Source organism: Motacilla alba, chromosome 2, assembly GCF_015832195.1.
Source record: "Motacilla alba alba isolate MOTALB_02 chromosome 2, Motacilla_alba_V1.0_pri, whole genome shotgun sequence".
Lineage (NCBI taxonomy): Eukaryota > Metazoa > Chordata > Aves > Passeriformes > Motacillidae > Motacilla > Motacilla alba.
In genome coordinates, this window is record NC_052017.1 from 94364883 (window position 1) to 94377262 (window position 12380).

General features: G+C 38.4%; 1 long non-coding RNA gene across 50 annotated transcripts in view; it reads left to right on the plus strand.

The window, feature by feature from the left end:
* The first annotated feature begins 3417 nt into the window (after positions 1 to 3417).
* The window catches only part of LOC119697101, a 105924-nt gene continuing 96961 nt past the window's right edge, over positions 3418 to 12380 (plus strand). For 47 of the 50 annotated variants that reach the window (XR_005255729.1, XR_005255768.1, XR_005255739.1 and 44 more), the window contains exon 1: positions 12132 to 12233. This is a non-coding gene — a long non-coding RNA (uncharacterized LOC119697101). Of the gene's footprint in view, positions 3468 to 12131; positions 12332 to 12380 lie in introns of those variants that run through there. The other 3 variants (XR_005255773.1, XR_005255769.1, XR_005255764.1) reach the window with 3 other exon arrangements.

Genomic DNA, 12380 nt, shown 5'->3' on the forward strand with positions numbered 1-12380 from the left:
TGTCTCTTGAATTCCAGCAAAGCCTGTGTGTTCCTATGGTGTGTAGTCCACCAGGAAGGACTGGGTTGTGTTTCCTTCCTGTTCCACTCAAAAATGCCTTGGTTTCTTTACAGTGCTGGAGACTTTTTCCATCCTTAGGCTCATACTCTGCCTTTTCCCATCTCAAACTCAGTCTGCCTCATCCTGATCTAAAAAGCTTTTATCTCTTAGCACCCTCTATAAAGTAGAAGTAATTTATTACTACATCGTGAGGGCTTTCTGTGATTCTATCTGTCTCATTTTGAGTGGATAACAGTTTCAAGCTAAGAAACAAAATAGATTATGTTCATTGTATGGACTCCTCATGCAATTTCTATATTCTAAGGACAGATGTCTTAATTAAATTTATCACTTTTTCCATATGTAGGAAGCCTTAATTGGCCTTTGTAACATATTTCAGAATGCATGAGATGCAGGTCACTATATATCACAAATGTATTAAAAGATCTTCAAATGTCAGAAGAGATGCAGAGGAAAGACTTGATATTGAGAGAAGTATTGCAATGCAGATGGTCTCACTCCTAAAAGTGTATCACATGTATTAGACTATTTCATCCTGTCTCTTTTCTTTTGCCTTATGTACATTAAGGTTTCTTTTTCAAGTCACTTCAGAATACTCCGTCTATCTCAGCTGGTGAGTGAACAAGGTTTTCATTGCAAGGGATGGGGCAGTAGGGAAAAGCATATATTGCAAAACATCCTTTCATTTTGATGAACTGTGGTGTCTGCTCCTGACTGGACAAAGGGATTCAGATGATCCAAGTAGACATTTTTGGACTCAGGTTAGATTTCTGCGTCTGATATTTGCTGTAAAGCCAAAACTTACTTTCAACTATAGATGCACAGTGGAGTGTCTGTAATAGTGAGGCATGTGTAATAATGATGAGGTTGTTTGAAATTACATTTAATGCAGTTGAGATATTTAACCTTGCATCACAGACAAATTTTAAAGGATCTAGGGTAATGGTGCTTGCAAAATCTTCTGGACAATAATGGACACACTGGGCAAGAGCATAACTAACTATAGGAAAGTAATGTAATTGCATCTCCTGCCTTGCTCTTGTATTTGCTTAAATGCGTAATTTTTGCCAAAGGCTTTAACTGTTGGCAGCTGAAATCAAGTAGATTGTGGGGAATCCTGCACCACCTCATAAATGAATATTTAAAGTCAGTGACAAGCAAGCCTGCAAGGTTAAAAGAAGCAGAGATTGCTGCAGAGCCAGCCTCAGATTAAATATTCTCTAGGTTTAATATTTTTTGTTTGCTACTGAATAATCAGCTCATAAGAAACCACATCATGGTGCTCTGTTAGGAGTCTTTTTAGTTGGCACTGGTTTTCATATCATAATATAATTGATAGCTTCTTTTGTCAGAAATCACTAGGCAGCCAAATAAACAATATGTCCTTCTGTCTGCTCAGGAGTAGTGTTATGTTCAGAAATATTGATCCCTCATGCCAGATAAAGCTATAATGAGGATAATAGCAAATGAACCAAAAGCTGCTTCAACATGTCTCATCTATTACACAAAGAATTATAAAGTTAGTACCATATTGACCTTCTTGTGACATGCTAAAAGTTACTGCTGCCAGTGCCGTTTAGTATTTTCAAATGGCTGCTCTTCATGGGGAGAAAAAAAGGGAAAATATTAGCTTTTCCATGACTGGTTTACTTTTTATTGATCTCCCCACTGCTGATTTAAATGTGAATACTCAGTGATAAGACATCAAGGTCATCTTAACAGAGGATGGCAAAAGCATCTTGTTGGCCAAAATTTTCTGGTTATGAAGATTTTGGCAGCTTTTGGTTTGTCCCCTGCCTTCTTGCCCCCTTTCCCTCCTTTGTTTAATTCCTAATTGAGTGAATGCTTGACCCATAGCAGTGTTCTAGACTTGGTGTAGGAGACAGTCAGAAATAATACAATGCCAGTCCTCTGAGTTCACTGCTCATTCTTAAAATCCCTCGCACTGAACTTCAATTTTCACTTAAATTCTATTCAGTTATGGAGAGCTTATTTCATGCTAATTATGAATTTTAAAAATTCCATCTGGAGCGAATAATATAGAATGACTGATTAAAAGTGAAAAGATTAAAAGACTCTCCGTGAAATAAGTGCATTTAAAAATTAAAATATATCATCATCTGGGTTTTGACTGTGCCAAAAGAACATCTAATAAAAACTAGTAAAATGTAATTTGGTACATTTTTTTAAACATCAAGCAGCTTTGAAAAAGAGTAAGTAGATGAATAAGCTGCTAATGGACATTATTCTCAACTCATTTCATGGATTGTATTAGTCTTATCTAGAGTCTTGCACTAATACTGAATGCTGCAAAGAATCTTAAATTGTCCCTTTGCTGCTAAGGAAAGGAATGGCCTTGGAGGATCAATGCTTACACTGCTCATCAGCATGTTTGGTTCCTGCCAACTAGCACTCTTCCAGCTGCTGCCTGGGCACAGCTCTTGTCAGTTGCTTCCAGCATGAAGCTGGGCTGGGGCTATTTTGAGATATTTTGAGCAGAGGACAGTGAGCCATGTAGGTATATACTAGGCTGTGCTCTTCTGCTTGGTTCCTAAGGGGACTCCTACATGTCTCTTATTTAGTAGTGTGGCAGTAACCTTTGTGTTAAAAGGTTTTCTTCACAAGACTTTAAAAAAAAACTTACTGGAATTAATTGGTAAAGTAAAAATATTTGCGCACATCTCTTTTTTTTTTTTTTCATTTGACCACTTAATAAGTCCCATGAAGGAAACTAATGTAACACCACTAAGTTTTCAGATTTTAAAAACTTTACCTTGAACTGTATATTTTTATGTTTTTAAATTTGGCTTGGATTTAATCTCATTTTATCAAAAAATCCAAATTCAATTAAATAAGACTCTTGATTCTTTGCTGTCTTTGATTCTTTTCTCCTCACATATCCCCATCTCTATCAGAATCTGCCTCCAGTGCAGTATACATTAACTTACATGTGCAGGGCTCTACAAACAATTCTGAAAAGACTAAAAACAGTGAGATGAACAAAAGATAAATCAAAGTTTGGGCTCAGATTACAAAGCTGTTTATGATTTTTTTTTCTTTTTGATTTAGTATTTACACTGGGATGTGAGTCATTACAACTTTTAGACATGTCTGATTTCTCCCATAAACTGAGTCTTTTGTGCTGACCAACACCATGGGCTGTTGCTAAAATGAGAGTTCAGAAAACTGCTTCTGAAGTTTCACAGAAAAAGACAGCTTTTCTTGTCAATTCTGTTAATAGAAATCCATGGAGCCAAGCTTGCACAAAGCATTACCTTTGAACTTGAAACAGCTAATTGGTCAAGTCTGAGAATGAACTTTGTCTTCTCTGCAGTTCACTTAACTTGCAAGTAAAGATCATTAACATCTCAGAAACGGAATGTGTTAAAATCTTCCTACCTCTTTGGGTCTGTGTTTGGGTTTCTCTATTTATTTATTTATTTATAATTCTGCTTAGCACCTTACTCCTTGTAATTTCTGGCATATTTTCAGTGGTAGCTTTTCAGCTGGGTGTGTTTGCATGGGACATTTACTAGAAGTAGTTCTGAATGATATAGCTATACTGTCTGGAATATAGTTTCAAGTAGATCTGAAACAGTAGCATGGATTTGGCCATTATTGACATCAGAATTTTAGCTGGGATGTTTAAGCACACACATAAGCACATAGTTACCTCTGAGATTTATATTTTTAATTTTTTTTCTTTTTTTAAACAACTGTGAAACTCTTTCTGTTTAAGTTGCCTGTGTGATTTTGTTTTTGTAGTGGTATCTCTAAAGAGTCCAACTGTATGACACCAAAACAAGTAAACCAGAGAATGATTGTGTGGTTGTAGCCAATTTTGCTCTCCAGTTTGAGAAAAAGCCAATCTATACTGTCCTTTGTAGATAAATCTTGGCATAGAAGTTCTTAGAATACCTTCTTGATAAAATTGTCATTGGTGTATGCATTATTATTCTGGTTGTTTTTTTTTTCAGAAGGAAAAAATGCAAACTGAGCTCTGCATATTAAGCTTTTGAACACTCTTTTGTGCAGTTTGTATCTTAATGTAAAAATCTGAATCAAAGAGCAGACTTGTATAGACTGAAGACGTGTCAAAACACAACTATTACTTTTAACACAGCTATTATTATTATTGCTTTAAATGAAAGATAAACCTCTCAGCTACAGTGATGTAGGCTTTAATCCTGTATAGGTAGTATGTGCATGCTTAGTTTTATTAAAATCTACCAATAAGGCTTTCTGTTGCACTTTTTTTTTTTTTTTTTTTTTAATATACTTTTGGGTAAAATGGTATCCAAAAATTAAGTCTATGTCTTTTAAACAGGAGCTTTATCTTGGCTTTGGGTTGGAATTTATGGGTTGTTCTAGCTAGAGACTGAAGTAATGACCCTCTAAAAATCAGTAATATTTACTTCAGTTGAACCAAAAAGACAACTTCCTACTAAGTTGAGCTTCTTTATAATAACTTTCCTGTGTTAATCTCAGACATCCCATGTTGATTTTCCAGCATAATTTAGCAAAGAAATATGTAAATATGTAATACCAGTAGCAAGTGACAATCCTCTGCAGCACTGATGGAGAAACACATCTTGATATACCAGAGGCAATCCCCGTGGAAATTTGAGAGTGTAATAGAACACAAGAGAACAACAAAAAATGTATTACATTAAATGAAATTATTTAGAATATCCTTAATGCTTATCCTTAAACATTTGAGAGAGAGAAATCTCAAAGGTAACAGTCTCTGAAGGGTAACAGACGAATTTTTTTCTGTACTGAAAATTCTTATTAATATCACATTTTTCACATGTAATCCAAGTTTGTAGAGAAAAGCCATGGTGTTCTGAGAAATCTTCAGGAATGTAGAAAATGTTAAATTAAACAATATTTTTTCCTTGTGTTACCCATTACCCAGTGGGAACTGAGTATTTATGGTACTGCAGGACTTGAAGTCATTTTTAGAAAATAATATAATCTCTTCTGAAACCAAAACACTCTTTGAAGTGATGCCATGAGAAAAGAACTGTGAAACTTGAAGGTTGCTTTTTTTCCCCTCTGATTTTATGAACTTTATTTTAAAGATGAAGGATGTGTTTAGTAGACTCTGAAATGAGAGGAAGCCAAGTTTGGTAACACATTGTAAAGGGACACTACTCCTCCTGCTCCATGACCCTTCAAACTGAGCTCTTCTTCAGTGACAGATGTATATTTTTAATAATATCAGATCATAATATTTTGAGTTCTAAATTGAAAGATGCTTTTGTCCCAGTTGCCAGATTACTAGATAAAAACCCAAGCAAGGCACTTATCATAGCATTTATACCATTTGATCTTCACAGTTATCTAAATATAGGCACAGGCAGTCTTTCAGCAATCACATCTGAGACACCCAGAAGTGATGAGAGGTTAAGGGATGAGGCTTCCTTTTCATTTGAGAAAATCATATCTTTAATACTTCAAAACATTTCAGAGTCTATTGAAAAACTGGTGAAAATTAAGTGCCAGTCCTTGCGTCCTACTAAATTTCCTGTGTGAGGAGTTATGTTGCTGTTTTCACGGTTATTCTTTACGGGATTGTACTTTGTGTAAAGCACAGAAATAAGGTTTACATATATTTTTAAATACTTGATCATCTTTCTTTCCACAGAGCATCATTCATGGTATTATAGTCTTGTCATTATATTTTAATTTTTGTTGATGGTACCAAATAGTTGGCATTTTTCAGGATGAAAGTCTCAAGTAGGTGGTATTTCTTTAACCATTGTCCCAGCAGAGTGTTTGCAGTTTATCTTAATTCTAATGATATTCAAATAGCTAAATTGCTGTTGACATAAGGAGTGTCTACATTTATTTTGTTAATTGCAGAGATATTGATTTTTATTGGTTTAGATACGTATCAACCTTTTTTGTAGTTGGAGTCAGTAGATACATTCTGCCATCACCCACAGAAGCTTATTTCAAAACTTCTTATTTCAGTCTGTGAAAGAAGGAAATTGTGTGTGTATGAAGGGAAAGATTCTTGCTTCAAAACTAGGAGGCATTTGTCAATCATTGAATTTTGGGCTTTGACGTTGTTGATGCCACCAAAACTAGGAGAAATGCTGTTATTAAATATTGACCTCACTCCTAGTGAAGCCTATACTCAAACTCTTCGCGATCTGCAGTTGTACTGGTGCAAGAGAACTTCTGGAGAAACATTCCCATCAGCCAGGCATGAGATAAAGGAGGGACTGGAGATAAGAATATTCCTCTGATGTCTCCTCACATCCTTAAATGCGTAAAATTGGGGTTTTTGGAGTTCAGAGTTGTGTTGATAAAGAAGGAAAAAGAGGCAGTGAGACATGAGAAGCAGTGGAAACAAGTAAGAACAGGGACAACATGTGAGGACATAAGAGGATGGGGTCTCTAGGAGAGCAGATGTTGTTGGGGGTAGGAGAGCTTCAGCCTCGGTGGTCAGCTGCTGGTGCAGTCATTGCCATGGTCACCGCTTCTCTTCGGGCATGGGAAAGGCTAGGGGAGGAATCGGCTACCTGGGAAAAGTAGTAAACATCTTCCTAGCTCTGAGATCAAAGGATTTCAAACTTCTGGATGAGAGGAGGAAGGGAAAATTGGCTTTGCTGCTAGGAGGTTTGATAGATCAGACTACCTCTTATCAGCAATAGCAGCTTTGTGCCTTGTTTACTGAGAAAAGAGCCTTTCCAAAGAAAGTAGCTGCCACTGGAGCACTTCTCTGCAGGTCCCTAGCAGCTCTGAAAATTCATGGATTATGAAAACTGGTAAGGTCTGAACACACAATACAAAACATAAATTTAACATATTTTAAAAGGCTGTCATGATTTATTTTCTTCTGTGTTTTCTTATAGTGAAGTGACACTGCATTAAATCTTATTTTAATGTTCTGGAATGCAAAAAGTACTTGTCAGCATTTTTTGTTTCTTTTTGCTGTGTGCACAATATGTTTTAGAAATACATTGTTTGGAAATATGGGGGATTTGCAAATATTAAAAGATTAAGATTTTATTTTATATATTTTATTTTTAAAACAGGTTGTTAGCACCTGATAGCTATGTCTGAGCATAAGTTTTGCAGGGCAGGAAAGGGAAAGTACCTGCTACAGTACCTGCTACAGTAAATTAGTAGAAGAGGAAAGTCTCTGGTTATCCATTTGCCAGTTCAAAGGTTGTAAAAGAGGAACTAGAGCAACACTGTGGCTGGGCCAAGTTAATGTGTTGTGACCTCTAACTATGCAAATGAGTCAGAATATAAAATTCAGAGGTTTTAATAAACAATACCATTACCATTTAGGTATTAATTTGTGTGCAAAGATGCAAAAATTTTATAGAAATTTGTGTGTGCAGTTGGCAGAAACCAGATGAATATATAGCTGTATTCTCATGTCCTATGACCAACTGATATTTCTCTTCTACCAAATGCTTTTCCCCTACTGTTTTTATACAGGTTTGTTTATTCAACATATTTGCATATGAATGTATTTTTGTAGGATTCCTGCTCTTATGAAACTTTTATATAAAACTTTAGAATTTTTTGTTCTACTTTTATGGAAAAATAAAAAAAATTATTAATTATGTGGGTGAAATTCTGTGTAACAGTTAACCCTGACTGTGCAATGTATTCAGTCCCTTTTCTAATTGCCAAAAGGCAGTTTCCTGCAAATTTTTTGTGGCAGGAGCAATTTTACAACTGGCTGTGCTCTCCCAGCATGGAGTGGTGGTGCCTGCTAAGGGGATGGGGGTCTAACATACAGAGGTTTTTTTCCTGTGAAACTAAAACTAGAAACAAAATGCATTTCTTTTTTCTTTAGAGTAGACTAAGTATCAGAATAATCAACATGTAACATAATGAAAATGTTTAAGATGACATACAGTTAGCAGCAAGGATTCACTTCTTGATATTGGCAAAAGTGTGAAGCATTTGGTACAAATATTAACTTACATAAATTTGCTCCCGTACATGTATTTAATATGTAAATATGGGATTGGGTTTGGTTTGGGTTTTTTTGCTATTGGAATACTAAGGAACAGCAGGAGTGAGCAATAACTGGGGCAATATATGGGGCCATGACCAGTACAGGATATCTAGTAGAGCAGATGCAGCTGGAAGCAGGAGAGATTCAGTTTCTATCATGGAGTAATTTAGGGAATTCTAAAAGCAAGTGAGATTGCAAGATGGGGTCCATATCATAGTTCTGTTTGTACAGTGTAATGTGGTAGAGCTGCTTTAAAGATGGCCAAACAGATTCATGAGAAAGCATTAAGAAAAAAATATTTTGACATGTTTTTAAAAAATTTCTATCTCTCCAATTTGGGAGCTGTGGAAATATGACCATCGTATTGCAGAAGCTAATGATTTACAGCTGCAAGAATGCAAGAGCAAACTTTTAATCTTTGGAGCTGTTCTGCAGAAATAGATGGTCTTATTCAGTTGTGTGCTTGGTAATGACGAGAACAGCCCCCTGTTAGTAAGTCAGACTCTTGTCCAAACAACTTTTTACAGAAGCAAAATGAAATCCATAAACTGGAAATTCAAGCCCCATAAATATAGTCAAGGATTTGCTGATGATTCTGGTGAGTTGTGCTTTCCTGCAGCCTGCATGCCCTTATCTGTCTTCTGAAGTGGGGACTTGGTGTGCCGCTGGTTCTTGTGGATGCATTCAGAAGGTCTCCCTTTTATACATTGCAACTTGGCCAAATGCTCTGCGCTGCTTTACTTAATAACAGGACAGAAACAGATTTGCAAAAGACACTGTGCTTGGTTACAGAGTAAACAATAAAAATAACTTTATCCTAAATTCAGACTGTTTTAGTTATTCAGTTATAGACAACAGTGTGTGTTTTCCTGAAGAAAAGGTTATGAGGTAAAGATATGACTTGCATGCCTGATTTTGAAGGAGTGCTTTGTATCAAAGGAACAATTCATTACCATATAAAATTTACTACCTTAGTGCTGCTGAGGCGAACATTAGCACACGGGAAAAAATCTTTTCAGAATTGCAAAGTTTTGAAGTTTTGGTTGTCTGTTATCTATATTATACAATTGAATTCTGCCATGCAGGCATGGTGCATTGTTTGTGTAGAAATCTTGGATAATACCTGGTAGGGAGAGAACTTAGTCTCTTTGTATGTGTTTGCTCCAAGTGGCCATGATAAGGACATCTCTGAAGATTTGCTTATTGTGCTCCTGCTCCTTCTTGGCAGAAGAAATGCAGAAGAGTGAGTGCAACAGATCCTTGAATGATTGCTGTTGTATTGCCATCTTGGAGCCCTTCAGCTTCTCACAGACATTCTTTTGCATTTGCTGCACCTAGTAGGCTGTTTCTTCAGCTGTCACGCTTGTCAGTAATAACATAGGGCAAAGATATATGTGAGGGAAAACATGGGCAAATGACACTGCTGTAGGTCTGCTGAACAAATTGTCTTGTCACTCACTTGGATGTGTATGAACATACATATGCACTGCCTTCCCATTTACTTTAAGGTATGAAGCCTTTATTGCAAAGCTTAAGTTGTTTTGCATACATCAGACCATTATTCTTGTAGTGTCCCTGCACACTAGTATCATTCTGACTTTGTAGATGGATGTAACCTGAATTTCTAGAATGTGTGCTGTCCTAGGGTACGTATAAAGTTCGTAGCTGAAAGGGAAGATGAAAAAAGTAGCTGCTTGCACCATACTTTTCTGTTTCAGCCTTTTAGTATGAATAGCTGGATTTTCCTCACTAATTTTAGCGTATGCAGGATGCTACTGTTTGCAATCTAAGAAATTTGCAGACAGAAAAGATCAATGAAGAAAATAGTAACAAAAATAATATTGTACAGATAACCTGCTCTGCCAACTGCCTTATGTGTAGTCAGACCCAACACCCACACTGGAGCAGGGGATGGACTCCTCCCTCTGAGGAGGAAGCAGTGGCAGAAACAAAAGATGATGCACTGACTGTAGCCCCCATTCCCTGTCTCCTTGAGCTGCTGAGGGGAAGGAGGTGGAGAATCAGAAATACAGGTAAGCCTGGGAAGGGGGAATATTTGTTTTACTTTTCATTATACTACTTTGAGCTTGGTTGCTTATAAATTCAGTTAATTCCCCCAAGCAGAGTCTGTTTTGCCTGTGATGGTTGCTGGTGAGTGATCTCTTCCTGCCCTTATCTCAACACTTGAGGTTGCATTATAGTCTGTCTCTCCTGCCCAGTAATAGGGAGGGGAGTGAGAGAGTGACTTTAGTGGGCACCTCAAAACCAGACAGGGTCAAAGCACCATGCAGGTCCTTTCAACACTTGTTCTTCTTCTGAGTTTTGTATTATGGGTGTGCTGTGATCTATCTACCACTGCTTATTTTGATGCAGGGTTTCTGTTATTTGGTACCAGCACAACTTAGCAGAAAACTGTCCCTGAAACAGCCCAAAGATGTCAGCTGACAACCTTCTGCATGCTTCCCTAGAGCATATCTTGCTGTCAAACATGACAACTCAAATAGACGATTCTGGTCAGCCCTTTTTCCTCACTCTCTGGTTCAGCTGAAAGCATTCACAGAGCAGAATGCCCTGTTCCCAACACTTAGGGCTAAGGCATAATATTATCTCTGCCTGTTTGGCCCCATCCCAGAACTTTTGTGTTGACAGTCTGCATTTCTGCTTTATGAAGAGAGCTTCCAGACTTCCTGGCAGAGATCACTAGTTTCTAATTACATGACATGAAGCACCTGGAAGAGAGTATGGACCCATCCTGAAGGTGGTGGGTATACTTGGAAGTGTGTGGGGTTAGGCTTCTTCTCAGGGCACAGCGTGACATGCGGGTCAGAGAGTACAGTCAGCCGTGCTTACTTACCTCTTCAAGTTGCCTCTGTCTGAACTGAGAGATTTAGGCAGAAAGATGAGGTTCAGATGAACCAAGAGCCTGGTTCAGGCTTCTGAACCAAGAAACCAGGTTCAGGCTCTGAACCAAGATGAAGCTTGGTTCAGAGCCTGGAGAAAGAAGACAGGCAGATCTCTCCATCTAGAGGGCTTGTTAAATAAGGAGAGAGATGTTACAGCTGACTTGGAGGGAAAGACTATATGGAGCACCAAAAGGGAAGCCTCAAGGAAACAGAACTGTATCCAGACTCTCCTTGTGGATTCATGATCCTGGTAATTGTTTTCAGGTCTGGGGCTCTTAGATCCTCTCTGCGGATGAAGTTGTCTTAGAAAGTGGTCCCAGGCAGGTCTGTCCGTGCATTGGCTCTGATGCATGTCTGTGCTTGGTACAGCATTCACTTTGGTCATGTCCAAAGCTGCCAGACTTCACTGCCTTCCAGCAAACTTTGTCCAGGTCAAATTCAGCTGCTGAGTGACAAGTAGGTGAGATGCTGGTGAAGTAGCAGCTGTTTATATACAGGGTGGCAGTTGATGCTGTCTTTGGATGGGAGTCACATATAAACCAGATTTGGATCCACTGTAGATTTTATTCTCTGTCACTTACAAAGCCCTGAGAGTTGAAAAGAAATATTTTTATATGAAAGCCAGAGGAAATGTTAGTACAGGAATAGACTGCATCTGTCCTTTCCAAATTCTGTTTTCTTTGTTTATTGTGGGGTGATATTTTTTTAAGGTAATTTAGAGAGCTTTTAAAGGTTAGGAACTGCATGGATGGGCAGAGGTCTTAGCTTGAAAGAAACTAATGGGAACATTCTATCAAGGTATGGTAGTCGCAGGTCAGAGGGTTGTTGATCTGCTTTCAAGGTGGATTTTTAGAAATTTCTCACTTCTGCTGTAGTGGTATGTGGGAGGCGGCCTGGAAGAAGAGAGTTCAGGAATGCCTTGGGAGACAACATGTGTGTTATGCAAGCTCCCATGTCAATCACCATGTCAGTCACCGTGTCAGTCACCCACTCCCCACTCCCCTGTTCTAGAAGGTTCCTTGGTTCCCTGTTCCCCATTGGTCCCAAGGTTGGAACCACTCCTACCTCCTTTTCCTATTGGTTCGTGTTGTGTTACTCCGCCCTAGCTCCTCCCCAGACCCCGCCTACCTCCCTGAGTATATATACTCCTCCCAGGGTCGGGGCCTTTTTGCCTCTGCTTCCCTTCAGAGAAGGCTGTGTCCCTGCTACTCTTCGCTTCCTCCCTCAATAAACCTCTCTGGATTAAGCACGCAAGAAGCCGTCCTGCTCTTCATTCAGTGGTGAGGCTTTTTTATATTACGACATCCGGGCTTGGGTGGAAGGTGGGCTGAGGGAGACACCAGACGGCACCGTGGAGGAGACGCTCCTGGAGCAAGAGGTAGCCTGGCAGCACCGGCCCAAGGAGAAACAGCAACCCTGCAGTGGTA